At 36.5% G+C, this 14,327-nt stretch overlaps 1 protein-coding gene across 1 annotated transcript in view; it reads left to right on the plus strand.

Annotated features, from left to right (window-relative positions):
• Positions 1-14,327, plus strand: part of CHCHD3 (coiled-coil-helix-coiled-coil-helix domain containing 3) — a 343,660-nt gene that overhangs the window by 87,265 nt on the left and 242,068 nt on the right. The window lies entirely within an intron of this gene.

Below are 14,327 nucleotides of genomic sequence, written 5' to 3' on the forward strand. Positions count from 1 at the left end.
TTTCTTATTGCAAAGTCTGATAAAGGGAATCTCTACTTTCATTAATGAATTTCCAAGCAAATGTCTGTATTCTTTCTGTGATTGTGATTTAGTGTGTATCTTGGATTGTAAGTCATTGATGATATCACATTGAAATTGTTGGAGGCCAACTTAGAACTGATGGAAAGCAGAGAATATAAAAACTCAGCTTACTTTTCACCTGCTCCCTCCTTACCAAAACCAAATTATGACAGCAAGAAAAATGTGAACACTTTAGACCTCTAGCCTTTGACATTTGAATTTCACCTCTTACCTTATAAAGGCAAGTAAAATTGTTACATTTTTAATAACCTTTTTGAAGATCTCAAGAGGAAAGGGCATAAATGTAAGATGCTGCCACCAGAATAATTGTACACCAGGATTTCTTATCTCTCTCCACAAATGGACTAGAGGTGAGAATATTTTTTTTACCCTTCAAATTTAAAAGTATACTAATATTAGACTTAAAATAAATTTGATTCAGTACATAAAATCAAATTTTTTCAGAGCACAGTTCAGTTGAAATATTGAAGCTTAATGAATACCATATAAGATTTTTGAATTTTATTTATCCCAATTTTGAATAGTAATTGAATTTATGTACAATGTCTTTATTGCTATTCTTTATATTATTATTATAAAATAAGTTTTACACTTATTGCTACTTTTTGGTTCCCTAAAGAACAACCCCATGTACAACTTTTGAGAAGTTTCAGTAACTTAGCCAATTACTTTCTGCCAGAATTAATTATGTATGGCAGTTTTATCGCGATGTGATTTCTGTTACGGATGACAGAAAGAAGGAAATCATCTGCTTATGGTCGATTGCCTTAGGCCAATGTGTTTGGTACTTGTTGGCTATCAGGTATCATGGCAAGACAGGTAAGTCTTGGAAATAGGACTTCTGTGGAAGAAATATTCTTTATTATACTGAAGATTAGAAGTGAAAGAAGAAAAGAATAGAATCTTGCCTTAAAAAAAGACAGTTCAGTGATTACTTACGAAACCATAGGTGCTTATTTTATAAATATTTTAGTTTAGCATAGTGTTTGAATCCTGTTTCCAGTTATTGATAGAAATTGAAAATGGCTACTTATGGATTTACATACTGCTGCTATCCCCATTGAAACACACCAACCAACCTAGTGTTTATGAAGTTAAAAAAATACAGGAAATGAGAATTATTGATTGCGGAATTCATTATTAAACGTTATTTTAACATTCTAGGTCTGGAAATGACCTTGAATGATGTTGACAATGGATTTATGATTTGAGTAGGGGTTAGATTGGATGACCTGTGGGGTCCCTTCCAGCTATGAGTCTTGTGGTCTAGCATCTCTAGCTTTCAGCTTTCTTTCAAGGCAGTGATTAATATGAATGGCAGGATGCTTTTCAATTTTATTTTGTAAAGACATCGAAAAAAATATACCAGAATGTCTGGTCATAACTCTTTTAATAATTGGATCATCCAGTAAACACTTATTAAATACTTACTATGTTCTGGGTGCTCTTATAACAAGAAAATTATTTCTGATTTCTATCCAAAACCTCTTATGCTTTAGTTTGAATACATTTTTCATTGTTCAGTTATGGTGTAGAGTAGCATTTACCATTCTCTCTATAATAATACTTCCTATACTTAAAAACTCCTAAGCCATCCTGTTATGCAAAAATACCATTTCCTTTAAAATTGTCTTGCTTAACCTGTTTTTCTATTCTTTTTCATGCGCATTGTTTCATGATGGTCTCTTCTGGGTTAAGAATATTCTTTTATTGAGCTTAAAAGTAGACATTGACCTTAATCGCATATATAATAGGAAGATGACTTTGTCCTCATTCACTAATTTCTTCATAAGCTTGCTGAAAACATGGAACTATATTATGTTTTACTACATTGCTGCTTTTTTCCTCTTTGAGTTCAAGTAGAATATTTGCATTTTTTGATAGAAACACTATACTCTAAATAGCCAACAATTATTAATGATTATTTAGTTTGTCTATTATGTATACTCTTTTGATATTTTTAAGAATTATAGACCTTTTAGAAACTCCACTATTGTTTAAAAATTTCAGCCATTTTAGGCTTATCTTATTTTCTGTGTTTTTTCAGAACTAGAAGAAGAGTTCCTCCTCTTTAAGAAGTTATCTTTACAAAGAAAAAAACCCAAACAAAAAAAAAGTTATCTTTACAAAACATGAATACCAGACCCTGAAAAGACTCAATCAAACATACCGTAATGAACTGTAACTTTTTTTTGTTTGTTGTAATAGTTGCAGTGATATGTACTCTTGTTTAATTATATCTCTGCTGACAGTAATTACTGGGCATTTCTATGATGTATAATGTTTGAAGTGATTTTGTTCAATTTTAGGCTCTCGTGTTGTAAACTAGTTTCTGATTTCTTGTTCTTAATCTTCTGTGATTTTATGGTAATTCATGTTAAGACTTTTTTTCTCCTATTTTCTAGCATAATCTAATTGGTAATATTTGTAAAGTAATGTTTTATACTTTATGATTCATCTTTGAGTATTATTATCAGTATTATTTTGTCAAATGTATACAAGAGTCCATTGAGGCAAACTTATGCACTTGCTATAGACAGCTGACAGCAAATTTGGATGTTGGCCACAAATCTTTAGCCTGTCAAGTAACAAAGACTTACTTCTTAACAAAGAGGATACTGAACTTTCTAAGCCCTCTTCTGGCTTGAAGTTCTTTTATTAGCTCCTTGGAGCTTCTCTACACTTGGGATCCAGGAGGAAATGTGTTAGGCAGAGTCAGGTAGGGAAATTCTTTATGAGTTCATGAAGTTTCCATTCTCTATGGAAAATGACAATTGTATTTTTCTTTGAACCTTATCCATTCTTTCTGGACCTTGGTTAAGGGTAGTAATTTAGTGCATGTGGGGCTGAATTTCACTCAATATAGTCCTAGGCTTTCTTAATGTACTAGCACAGTGCCTGACACATACTGAGTGCTTTATTAATAAGTGCTTGTTGACTAGTGGACTTGACTGTGTTCTTCCTCTTAGGGGCACTGTGGGTAGAGTGCTGGGTTTGCAGGGGGAGATGTCTGGCAGGTAATTGGCCATATAGACTGAGAGTTAGGGGAGAACTTAGACTTGGGTTTATATATTTGGTTCATATCTATAGAGAGGATCATTGAACCCAGTGGAGGTCACCACCTGAGAAGAGGGTTCAGAGACACTGATGTTTAGAAGGCAGAAGAGGGATGAGGAACAGACAAGATATTGAAAAGAATCAGAGGAAGGAGGAGAACCAGGAAAGATCAGTATCACAAAAGCCAAGTATGGAGAGAGCTTTAGGGTAGTAGGACAGGGATTATCAGTAGGGTCAAAAGCTGCTTATAATTCAAGGAATATGAGGATTGAGAAAAAAACAAAACAAAACTCATTGAATTTGGTTGTGAAGACTCTGTAACCTAGGGGTGAGAAGTTTAATTAGAGTGGTGGAGTTAGGAACCAACTCCTTTGCTTTACGGGTAGAAGAAGAGCTTGGCTGTGGGTCTGCTCTGGGAGATCCCATTGCTTTTGACAAACTTATAGAAGCTTGTCATAGGTTTAATGGTCTGGGTGTTTATTCCAGATTCTTCTTCTATTACTTATTCTCATGCACCTTTGGTTGTTGGTGGTACAATTTATTTACCTTTTAATCATAGTGAATATATTTCTGTAAGTCATCACGTTTTGTCTATAAACTGTATTTTTAAAAATCAATTTAAAAAATTAGTTGTCCTGACATTTTACCTTTGGAGCTAGAATATTGGATTCTTCCATTGAAATATGTGTAAAAGATAAGGCAACAATTTATTAGTTGTGCAGTGTTAACAATTGCTTCCTTGCACTGAAGTTTTTAGCTCCTTCAGGCATACCTCTTTAGCTAGAAATGCTTTAGAGTTGTACCTTTTGATATGGTGTGATTTTTTTTTTAGCTCTTCACTAGTAGTAAAAAAAATATTCTTTAACATATGAATGTGTCATGTAACAGCTTAAATTTTGAAACTTTGGTGAAGGAGTTAATTGTATTAATTTTTATTTTTGTTTAGAGTTCTTTGTTGTTAGTATGAATTAGATCCAGGGTTTGCACTAGAACTCTTGCTTTCCTGAATATGTAGGTGGGAAAAGGAGACAAAAGATAGCGGAAAATCATTTGTCATTATTGCCATTTTTCGACATAGATTAGAATTATGTAAATTGTGCTATAACTCAGGAAATGTTATTATAGGTGAATAATTTTTAGTCCTAGCAATAGCCTCAGTAATGTTCCTGTGCACTTAGATATGTACAGCCATTGTATTGCCTACCCATTTATCTCTGCCATCTCCTCATTTATATTGGTTTAGTTTATTAAAGATAGATTCTAAAATATTTTGCATTATTTAATTTTACATTTTTAATGGAACTGTTAAAAGGTCATTAGTTCTAAATAGCCTTCACAGATAAAGAACTTTAAAAAAAAATCACAAGTATGCATTTAAAACTAGTCAGTCTATCAAAATGATGTAAAACAATATAGAAACTGAAAAGTAATATGCATTTAAATTGACTATAACCTTAACGGAATTGTCCACTTTATAAATATATCAAATTTACCATACAATTTTCAGGAAACTAAAAACAAAAAAGAACAAGCACCACCACCTATCATACCTGATTGATATTATTTGTTATGAAGCTGGCACAGAAATGTTTTTTGCAAGTGCTTTAGAATGTCTCCATAGCAACATAGATTTGTAAAAAACCCATTCCTAAAACTTTAGAGAAAATGGATAATGTTTGTTGCACAGAAGAGGGAAAGAACAAAAGAACTAAGCTATTGATCAGTGAGTGAATGAATGAAAAAAAATCTGTTAAAGAGTTAATATAAATTCTAGGACTATGAGTGCAAAAGTGAGTTGGTCTCTACCCTCAAGGAGCTTACATTCTAATAGGGAGAAAAAAATATAGATAGGAGAGTGGTGGTCACTGGAGGGGCATTTTGTTGGACTATGAAGCATGGTTGTTTTGGCTAGATATTAGGAGCCATGTGGCATTCACCAGTTAGGACACTGTAGGTCACAGAGCAAGAGCTGTATTGTTACTGTGGGTAATGAGAATAGGAAAGTAGAATGCGTCCAATAGATGGGAACAGGAGAAGTGAGGAAACTAAAATTTGCATTCATTTTCCTTATAAAAGAAAGATTATGCTTCTTCTTAAGCCATTCCTGTATCACTGAACTTAATCTTCATCATGTTTGGATTTAGGGACTTGATTAGATTTTTCAGGAATAGTGAATTCTTGGCCTCAATCTTTATTTAAAGAAAAATCTTCCTTTTTATGTGTGGTGTCCATAGGAGCTGTTATTTTAGCTATGCTTCCATCTGAATGGTCAAAATGACAATTTGAGGATCATTAGGATAGAGTTCAATCTCTACCAACAATATTTCAGAGGTAGGTTAGGTTTTGACTTAGTTAAAAACATCCTCAGACTGGAAATTATACCAAGTCATTACACTGATTACAGATTACACTGATGCAGCATGTTTAATAGGCTTAGTTTTTGTTTTAGCTTTGAATTTAATTTTCATTAAACAGATATTAAGAGTGATAGTCTTCTTATACTTTACTTCTCACTACACAATGATTTAGCTATACTGACCTACTTGTGGCGGTCCATCTCTCAGTTCCCTGCCTTTGCTGTGGCTGTCCCCCTCCTCTGGAATACTCTCCTCCCCCATCTCTGCCTTTTACTTTCTTTCCGTGGCCAACTTTGAGACAAGGTAAAATCTCACTTTCTCTGGGAGGCCTTTTCCAGTATCTCCTTGTGCCTTCCTCCAGAGATTAATTCCCTTCTGTCTACTCTGTCTCTTGTATGGACTTAGTTATTTCCATGTTGTCACCTACCATCAGTATGTGCTCCCCTAAAGGCTAGGACAATATTTTTGCCTTCACATTCCTCAGTGCTTAAAAATAGCCCCATGTCAGGTACATATTAAGTGTTTAATGTTGTTGTCCTTGTTGCTGTTTGTCCTTCATTCTCAAAGACAGCCCTGGCATCGGGAATGTGATGCCATGACTCGTAAGTAAATTAGATTAAAGTGAGGGAGGGCTGTGCAAAGTCACCAGCCTTATTACTTTCTCCTCTGGAACCATCTGGGTCCAGTGGTGAGATATAGGTAAGGATGACTAGAGATGGCCTTGGATGCAGTGGGAGACCTTGGCCTTTTTAAGCTAAGGTCTTTAACAGATCTCAGTTTAACTGAGGCAACAGCCATTCAGTGATTAAGGCCACATAAGAAATGAGGCAGAGAATGGCCTCTTTACCTAGTCAAAAAAAAAATCATTCTGAGAGGGGAAGACCCTCAAAGTTTCTGGCCAAAATAGAAACAATTGTTATTTACACTCACTCTAAGCCATTGGGCCCAAATGGTGACCTAGTGGGGCTTTGGCTGGGACTTGTTGGTCAATCAATGAGAGCCAGAGTGATTTACCATATTTCCCCACGTATAAGACGCTCACATGTATAAGACGCACCTTAATTTTGGGGCCCAAAATTTGAAAAAAATGTATTACATAAAGTTATTGAACTCAAGTTTTATTCATAGCTTTCAGGCATCTTTTGGGCAAGTCTGGTGCATGTATGCATGCTTAGTTCATTCCATTTCATGAACCTGAAGCCCTAATTGTGTCCTCCTTTGAAATTTGTAACTTCTTTTTCATCAGCAGTTCTTCTTGCCTTATGCTGAACCATCTTTGTGGACACAGGTATTCCAATTGCCCTTTGCTCTTCAATCCATATCTTCAATACCCTCTCTAAGTCAGGCCAATTTGCTGACTTGCCTCTTATGGCCTTCTTCTACTGCATTGTTTTCAGTAGGGTTTCTTCTTCCCGTAGCCAGTCTCTGATTGTTTTCTCAGTTGGAGGAGGACCAAACTTACATTCAGCAGCATGATTTCCATTCACTTTTGCAAACTGGATCACATTTAACTTGAATTCAGCACTGTACGAAAATCTTTTCTGAGCCATTTCTGGGCAGAACGCGGCAAAATGTAACCTAATATAATGGTAACAAATGCGAAACAATGAATGTAAAGACAATGGGTGTGAAAAAGTGGGAAATGCAAGTAAAAAAAAATCTACAACAATGAGCACAAAAACAAGTGCGGAAAAAGGAGGAAATGCAAATAAAAAAATCTACAACCACTGTATAAGACGCACTCAGTTTTTAGAGCCCAAATTTTTCAGAATTATACATGGGGAAATACGGAGGCTTTAAGGCATGGTCCTTAAGACAGAAATGTAGCCTGTAAACCTCAAGATACCCTATGAGGTTTCAGATATCAAAATTTATATTACTTTGGGCAGAGCACCTACAGGTAACGATATTGAAACCGTATATGGACAAAGGGAGAGGAGGGAGAGAAGGAAGGAAAGAAGGGAAGGAAGGGAGCTGCATTATCCAACTGGAACCAGCCATTTGGGTCCCCAGTGGGGCAATTCCCTCTATTCACAGGTTGTTGTTTGTCCTTCATTCTTGAAGAGGATCATGGCATCAGGAAGGTATGCCATGCCTTGCAAGTGAATTTAATTTAAGTGAGGGAGGGCTGTGCAAAGTCACCAGCCTCACTCTCTCTTCCAAATATTTAATAGAACCTTGTTGTCTGAGGGAGGGACAGCTATATTGTCTAGTGCAAGTATACACCACCATTTTCGGATGATGAAACTGAGACTCAGATTAAATCACTTCCCCAGGGTTGCATAGTTAGTAATTGTCAGAATCAATATTCAAATTCAGATGTCTCCTGACTTGCTAGGAGACAGCCTAGCCTTGTGTTCAGGATACCATTCTATATCTCTGTATACCTTAATATATATATCCACTAGATTGATGGATCTCAAACTTTTCCATCCTTTGGTTTAAACAAAACCTTGGCAGAGCCCTTGTAATAAGATCTTCTAAAATTATTATTTTTAATGCCTTATTAACAGACAACATAAGGTTCATTCAGAAATAAACAGACTTGAAGTATTTCTGGGTTCCTTGAAGCACAATTTTAGAAACATTGTGCTAGATTGTGCTGTACTACACTGGGTATTGAGAGATCAATTGCTCTCCATTTAAAATACGTTGCACTCAATTTTGGAAGTTGAATTATGTGGTCCTGCTCAGCTCTGTGTTTCTATCGTCTCACTGTCTTTAACTGTCCTTCCCCCCACTCCCATTTCCTAGCAGCATGTCATAGGAATGACACACACTCAGCAAACTTCTTTTTGTAGACAGCTCTTTGCAGACAAGAACAACACATTCACCAGTCAGGGAACAAAGTGAAAGAAAAATGAAGAACAATATTACAAAAGAACCCTTTGGGAAGCTGCACAAAAAATGTTATATTAAAATCAATATCAGGGCTTGACCTTTTGTGGTACTGTATATTTTAAAGCTTTCTATTGATTCTGTTTTAATAACATGTTTATTCTAGTTTACTGATATAGGTCTGGTGAGAATACAAAAAGAAAAGATTAAATTCCTTATTATTGTGGTCATTTAATTTTTTTAAAGAATTTTTACATATTACCATTTTATTATTTATAACACTTAAATTCATAATCTTTGTATAAGGAGAAGATGTCATGATGGTGGTTAAGTATTTCCTGTTCTGTTTGAAATATCTGTGGCTTTGCTATGACATATAACTGAGTGGTGTTTTCTCCAAAATTAGAATTTTCATCAAGTATACATGACAAGAAAGTCCTGTGTGCATATTAATTCCAAAAACCATTGGTAGTTTATTATGTTGAGTCTGAGAGCAGTGATGACATTTGGATTCATAATGGCAGCTGTCATTTACAGTATCACTAATGGTAGCAATGCAGAACAGGGAATCTCCTTACCTGACAACTTTGATCACTGAATATAATTTTTTATTTGAAAGGCAGAGATACACATTGTCTTTCAGTGTATAAGTGCTTTTGTGTGTACAATTATCAAGGCAATGATTTTGGGGTTCTACTGTGGCAGTGAATCCGTTTTGCTTTGTGTTCATTTCCTCTCAAGAAAAAGAACAGTGATGCTGTTGGCCATTAGGAAATAGGATTAATTTTCTCCCTGGCATCTTTTCAGTCATACAGATATTAAACAATGTTGTGTATACCAGAGAGGGTAGATGGATACACCTAGAAAGGTTACGTAAAATGAATGATGAACTAAATGAGATTCTACCTGTAAAACATCAAGTTAATATGCCTGGGGAGAACTAGGATGTGTGCATCTGGCCTTATATCATCAATACAATAGTTCCATTCTTTGTGGGATACTTTCACAGCCAATCTAGACTAGTTAAATAGCTATTAAATGGAATATTTTATCAATTAGAAGGCATTTAAGAAAGAAAATCAGTCTGGACGCTGAAATAATTAGAAGGGTAGGAAGAAATATGCTACAGCCAGGGGTCTGCATTAGAAATAGCATGTGCCCTGGGAGGGGACAGGCAGCTAGGTGGCACAGTGGGTAGAGGAAGACCTGAGTTCTAATCCAGCCTCAGACACTTACTCTCTTTGTGGCCCAACTTACTTAACCCTGTTTGCTTCAGTTTCCTCATCTGGAGAAGGAAATGGCAAACTCCATTATCTTTGCCAAGGAAACCCCTAATGGGGTAACAGAAAGTCAGATGTACTGAAGAACAACTGGGAGGGTTCTCAGGGACTAGCCCTTCCTTAGCCTCTTTTTCCTTTTAAAATACCTTTCTGGTGGAGAAAGACAGTGATTGTGCAAAGGCGGCAACCATGGTGTTGCCCTGCTCTTTTTTCTTCATCTTTGTCATACCCTTCACTTAACCTAAGCCTTGTCTCTATTCTTATCTGCTGGTATTGGCTTTACTCAGGTACAGGCAGTTCATCAGGAGTTGCCAAGAACTGAAGCCTCATTCCAGCACTGTTGCTTCATATTTTTCTTTTTACTCTCTCATTTTTTCACCCTTTAATTGTCTTAGCCATCATGGTTCTGTTTTTTTCCTTTATTTTTTTGACACTGCCTTTTTATTTTCCATTGCCTTTCCCATAAAACCCGAACTTCATTAGAATTAGAATAGGAAAAGACCAACTTAAAAGAAATAAATTTTGGGTTTCCATGATTGTGTTTGTAATACATGTTGATCTTGTCTTTGCTATCTATAACTTTAGGTTTTAAGTAAAAACTTGGGAAAGATTTTTCCCTTTTGGCATACCTTTTGTAGCTCTTGGTATACTAGTCACTTAACATTTCTGAACTTCAGATTCCTAATCTATAAAATGGGAATCATAGGTACACTGCCTACTTCTCAGTTTTGTGAAAGTCAGATCAGAGTGTTTGAAAATGCTTCGTAAACTGTAAAGCACTGTAGAATTCTTTTGTGTGCATGTGTGTGTGTGTGTGTGTGTGTGTGTGTGTGTGTTTGTCCTTCGTTTTCTTTCTTTTTTTTAAAATTTATTTAATATATTTAGTTTTCAGAATTGGTTTTCACAAAAGTTTGAATTACAATTTTTTTCCCCATTTCTACCCTCCCCCCACTCCAAGATGGCGTATATTCTGGTTGCCCCGTTCCCCAGTCAGCCCTCCCATCTGTTACCCTACTCCCCTCCCATCCCCCTTTCCCTTCTTTTCTTGTAGGGCAAGATAAATTTCTATGCCCCATTGCCTGTGTATCTTATTTCCTAGTTGCATGCAGAAACTTTTTGTTGGTGTTGTTGTTTTTGAACATCTCTTTTTAAAAACTTTGAGTTCCAAATTCTCTCCCCTCTTCCTTCCCCACCCACCCTCCCTAAGAAGTCAAGCAATTCAACATAGGCCACATGTGTATCATTATGTAAAACGCTTCCACAATACTCATGTTGTGAAAGATTAACTATGTTTTGTTCCTTCCTAACCTATCTCCCTTTATTGAATTTTCTCCCTTCACCCTGTCCCTTTTCGAAACCGTTTGTTTTTGATTACCTCCTCCCCCTGTCTGCCCTCCCTTCTATCATCCCCCCTTTTTTATCTTCTTCCTCCTTCTTTCCTGTGCAGTAAGATACCCAATTGGGTGTGTATGGTATTCCCTCCTCAGGTCAAATCCAGTGAGAGCAAGATTTACTCATTACCCCTCACCTGCCCCCTCTTCCCTTCCTACAGAACCACTTTTTCTTGCCACTTTTATGCGAGATAATTTACCCCATTCTCTCTCTCCTTTTTTCCCTCTCTCAATATATTCCTCTCTTATCCCTTAAATTGATTTTATTTTTTTAGATGTCATATATACACACATATATATATATATATATACCTACATATATACATGCATAGTCACACACATATGTATATATATGTATACGCACATATATATATATGCATATTCCTTTCAGCTACTATGATATTGAGGTCTCATGAATCATACACATCATCTTTCTATGTAGGAATGTAAACAAAATAGTTCAACTTTAGTAAGTCCCTTATGATTTCTCTTTCTTGTTTACCTTTTCATGCTTCTCTTGATTCTTGTGTTGGAAAGTCAAATTTTCTATTCAGCTCTGGTCTTTTCACTGAGAAAGCTTGAAAGTCCTATATTTTATTGAAAGTCCATATTTTGCCTTGGAGCATGATAGTCAGTTTTGCTGGGTAGGTGATTCTTGGTTTTAATCCTAGCTCCATTGACCTCCAGAATATCGTATTCCAAGCCCTTCGGTCCCTTAATGTGGAAGCTGCCAGATCTTGTGTTATCCTGATTGTTTTTTCACAATATTCAAATTGTTTCTTTCTGGCTGCTTGCAGTATTTTCTCCTTGACCTGGGAGTTCTGGAATTTGGCGACAATGTTCCTAGGAGTTTTCTTTTTGGGATCTATTTGAGGAGGCGATCTGTGGATTCTTTCAATTTCTGTTTTACCGTATGGCTCTAGAATATCAAGGCAATTTTCCTTGATAATTTCTTGAAAGATGATATCTAGGCTCTTTTTTTGATCATTGCCTTCAGGTAGTCCAATAATTTTTAGATTATCTCTCCTGGATCTATTTTCCAGGTCAGTGGTTTTTCCAATGAGATATTTCACAGTCTTCCATTTTTTCATTCCTTTGGTTCTGTTTTATAATATCTTGATCTCTCATTAAGTCACTAGCTTCCACTTGCTCCAATCTCATTTTTAAGGTAGTATTTTCTTCAGTGGTCTTTTGGACCTCCTTTTCCATTTGGCTAATTCTACCTTTCAAGGCATTCTTCTCCTTATTGGCTTTTTGGAGCTCTTTTGCCATTTGAGTTAGTCTATTTTTTAAGGTGTTGTTTTCTTCAGTGTATTTTTCAGTATTTTTTTGGGTCTCCTTTAGCTAATCATTGGCTTGTTTTTCATGGTTTTCTTGCATCATTCTCATTTCCTGTCCTGATTTTTCCTCTACTTCTCTAACTTGCTTTTCCAAATCCTTTTTGAGGTACTCCATGGTCTGAGACCAGTTCATGTTTTTCTTGGAGGCTTTTGGTGTAGGCTCTTGCACTTTGTTGACTTCTTTAGGCTGTATGTTTTGGTCTTCTTTGTCACCAAAGAAAGATTCCAAAGTCTGAGACTGAATCTGGGTGCGTTTTTGCTGCCTGGCCATGTTCCCAGCCAACTTACTTGACCCTTGAGTTTTTCGTCGGGGTATGACTGCTTGTAGAGCAAAGAGTACTTTGTTCCAAGCTTGAGGGGATGTGCCGTTGATTTCAGAGCTATTTCTGTATAGCCAGCTCTTCCATCCCAGCACTCCTCCTTCCTCAAGAACCACCAACCTGGACCTGATGCAAATCTTCAGCAGGCTCTTCATTTCTGCTCTGATCTGCCACTTAATTCCCCCCACCACATGGGCCTGGGGCCAGAAGTAACTGTAGCTGTAGTTCTGTAGCTGCACCTCCCCCGCTGCCCCTGGGGCAGTGGCCTAACTGCAGGAACTCTGTCCCCTGCAGATTTTCCCACTAAGCTTCTCTGTTGTCTTTGGTGTTTGTGGGTTGAGAAGTCTGGTAACAGCCACAGCTCACTGATTCAAGGTGCTAGGGCCTGTTCTGCCTGGCTCCCGTTCTGGCCGGTCCTGCTGCCTCCCATGCTGTGCTGCACTCCGCTCTACTCTGTGCGTGATAGACCTCATCCAGCGACCATCCAGGCTGTTGTGGGCTGGATCCCTGCTTCCCTCTGCTATTTTGTGTGTTCTGCAGTTCTAGAATTTGTTCAGAGCCATTTTTTATAGGTTTTTTGAGGGACGTGGTGGGCAGCTCACGGAAGTTCCTGCTTTCTAGCCCCGTTGTAAAATTCTTATTTTCAACTACTGTTAAAAATAATGTCAGGCACTCAATAAATGCTTGTCAGACTGCACCAACTACTGTTAGGAATAATTGTAGAATGTTAACTTAGCTGGTGTTTGGACTTGAGAGAAACTGGTGTAAAAACATAAACTAAATGAATTTTAGTGAATTTACACAGAATTAAAAAAAATTTATTGAGACATACACATTAAGCATATACATATGAATTACAAACATTGAAATTTAGTAGTTGTTTAAGAATATGCCAGATGACACAATAATATTGCAGTTATTTCCCACAGTTAAGCCAGTAAATGAGTCAACTCTGTAGTATAAGCATGAACTCAAAAGTGGGACCTCATAAAAGTTACCAAAATATATTTTAAATAGACAGAATTCTAGTTTGTGATATTTTTCAGTAGACTAGAATGAAATACCACACAGGAATTGAGGTATATTAATTAGCCAGATTATCTTTAGGGCATGCCATGGAAAGTAGCACAAATTTTGCTTCTTTTGCTTATCAGTATAATCTCGTGCAAATTACTTCTTTTCAGTGGGCCTCAGTTTCCTCATTTGCAAAGTGAGGTTAGACTTGAACTTTGTTTTGGTCCCTTCTAACTCTAGTTTTATCATCCTATTATCCTTTCAGCTTCATTGTCAAGAATAAATAATTGGTAGGATGTTCTGTTTTATATTTATCCTAAAGTCTTAACTTTAATGCAAAAGACAGAATAATTGCATTTAGTAAGAAATATGCTGCAGAATTTGGATCATTAATAATCATAGAGCTGGAATGCCCATGGACCAACTAGAAATCTCATGCTTATACAGTATAAATACTTTATTTGGGAGTAGAATCTGAAGCGCCTGGACATGGGGGTGCGGAATTAAATAACATTTTAAAAATGAATTCCATTTTATTTTAATAAATAGGAAATGACTTGTTACTCATTTGGGTGGCGTCCCTGAATAACACATTTGTGTGCAGTCAAACTACTGACTACTAGAGCAAAGATCAAAATTAGCTAGAAAG

The sequence above is a fragment of the Trichosurus vulpecula genome, chromosome 5 (genome assembly GCF_011100635.1).
Source record: "Trichosurus vulpecula isolate mTriVul1 chromosome 5, mTriVul1.pri, whole genome shotgun sequence".
Lineage (NCBI taxonomy): Eukaryota > Metazoa > Chordata > Mammalia > Diprotodontia > Phalangeridae > Trichosurus > Trichosurus vulpecula.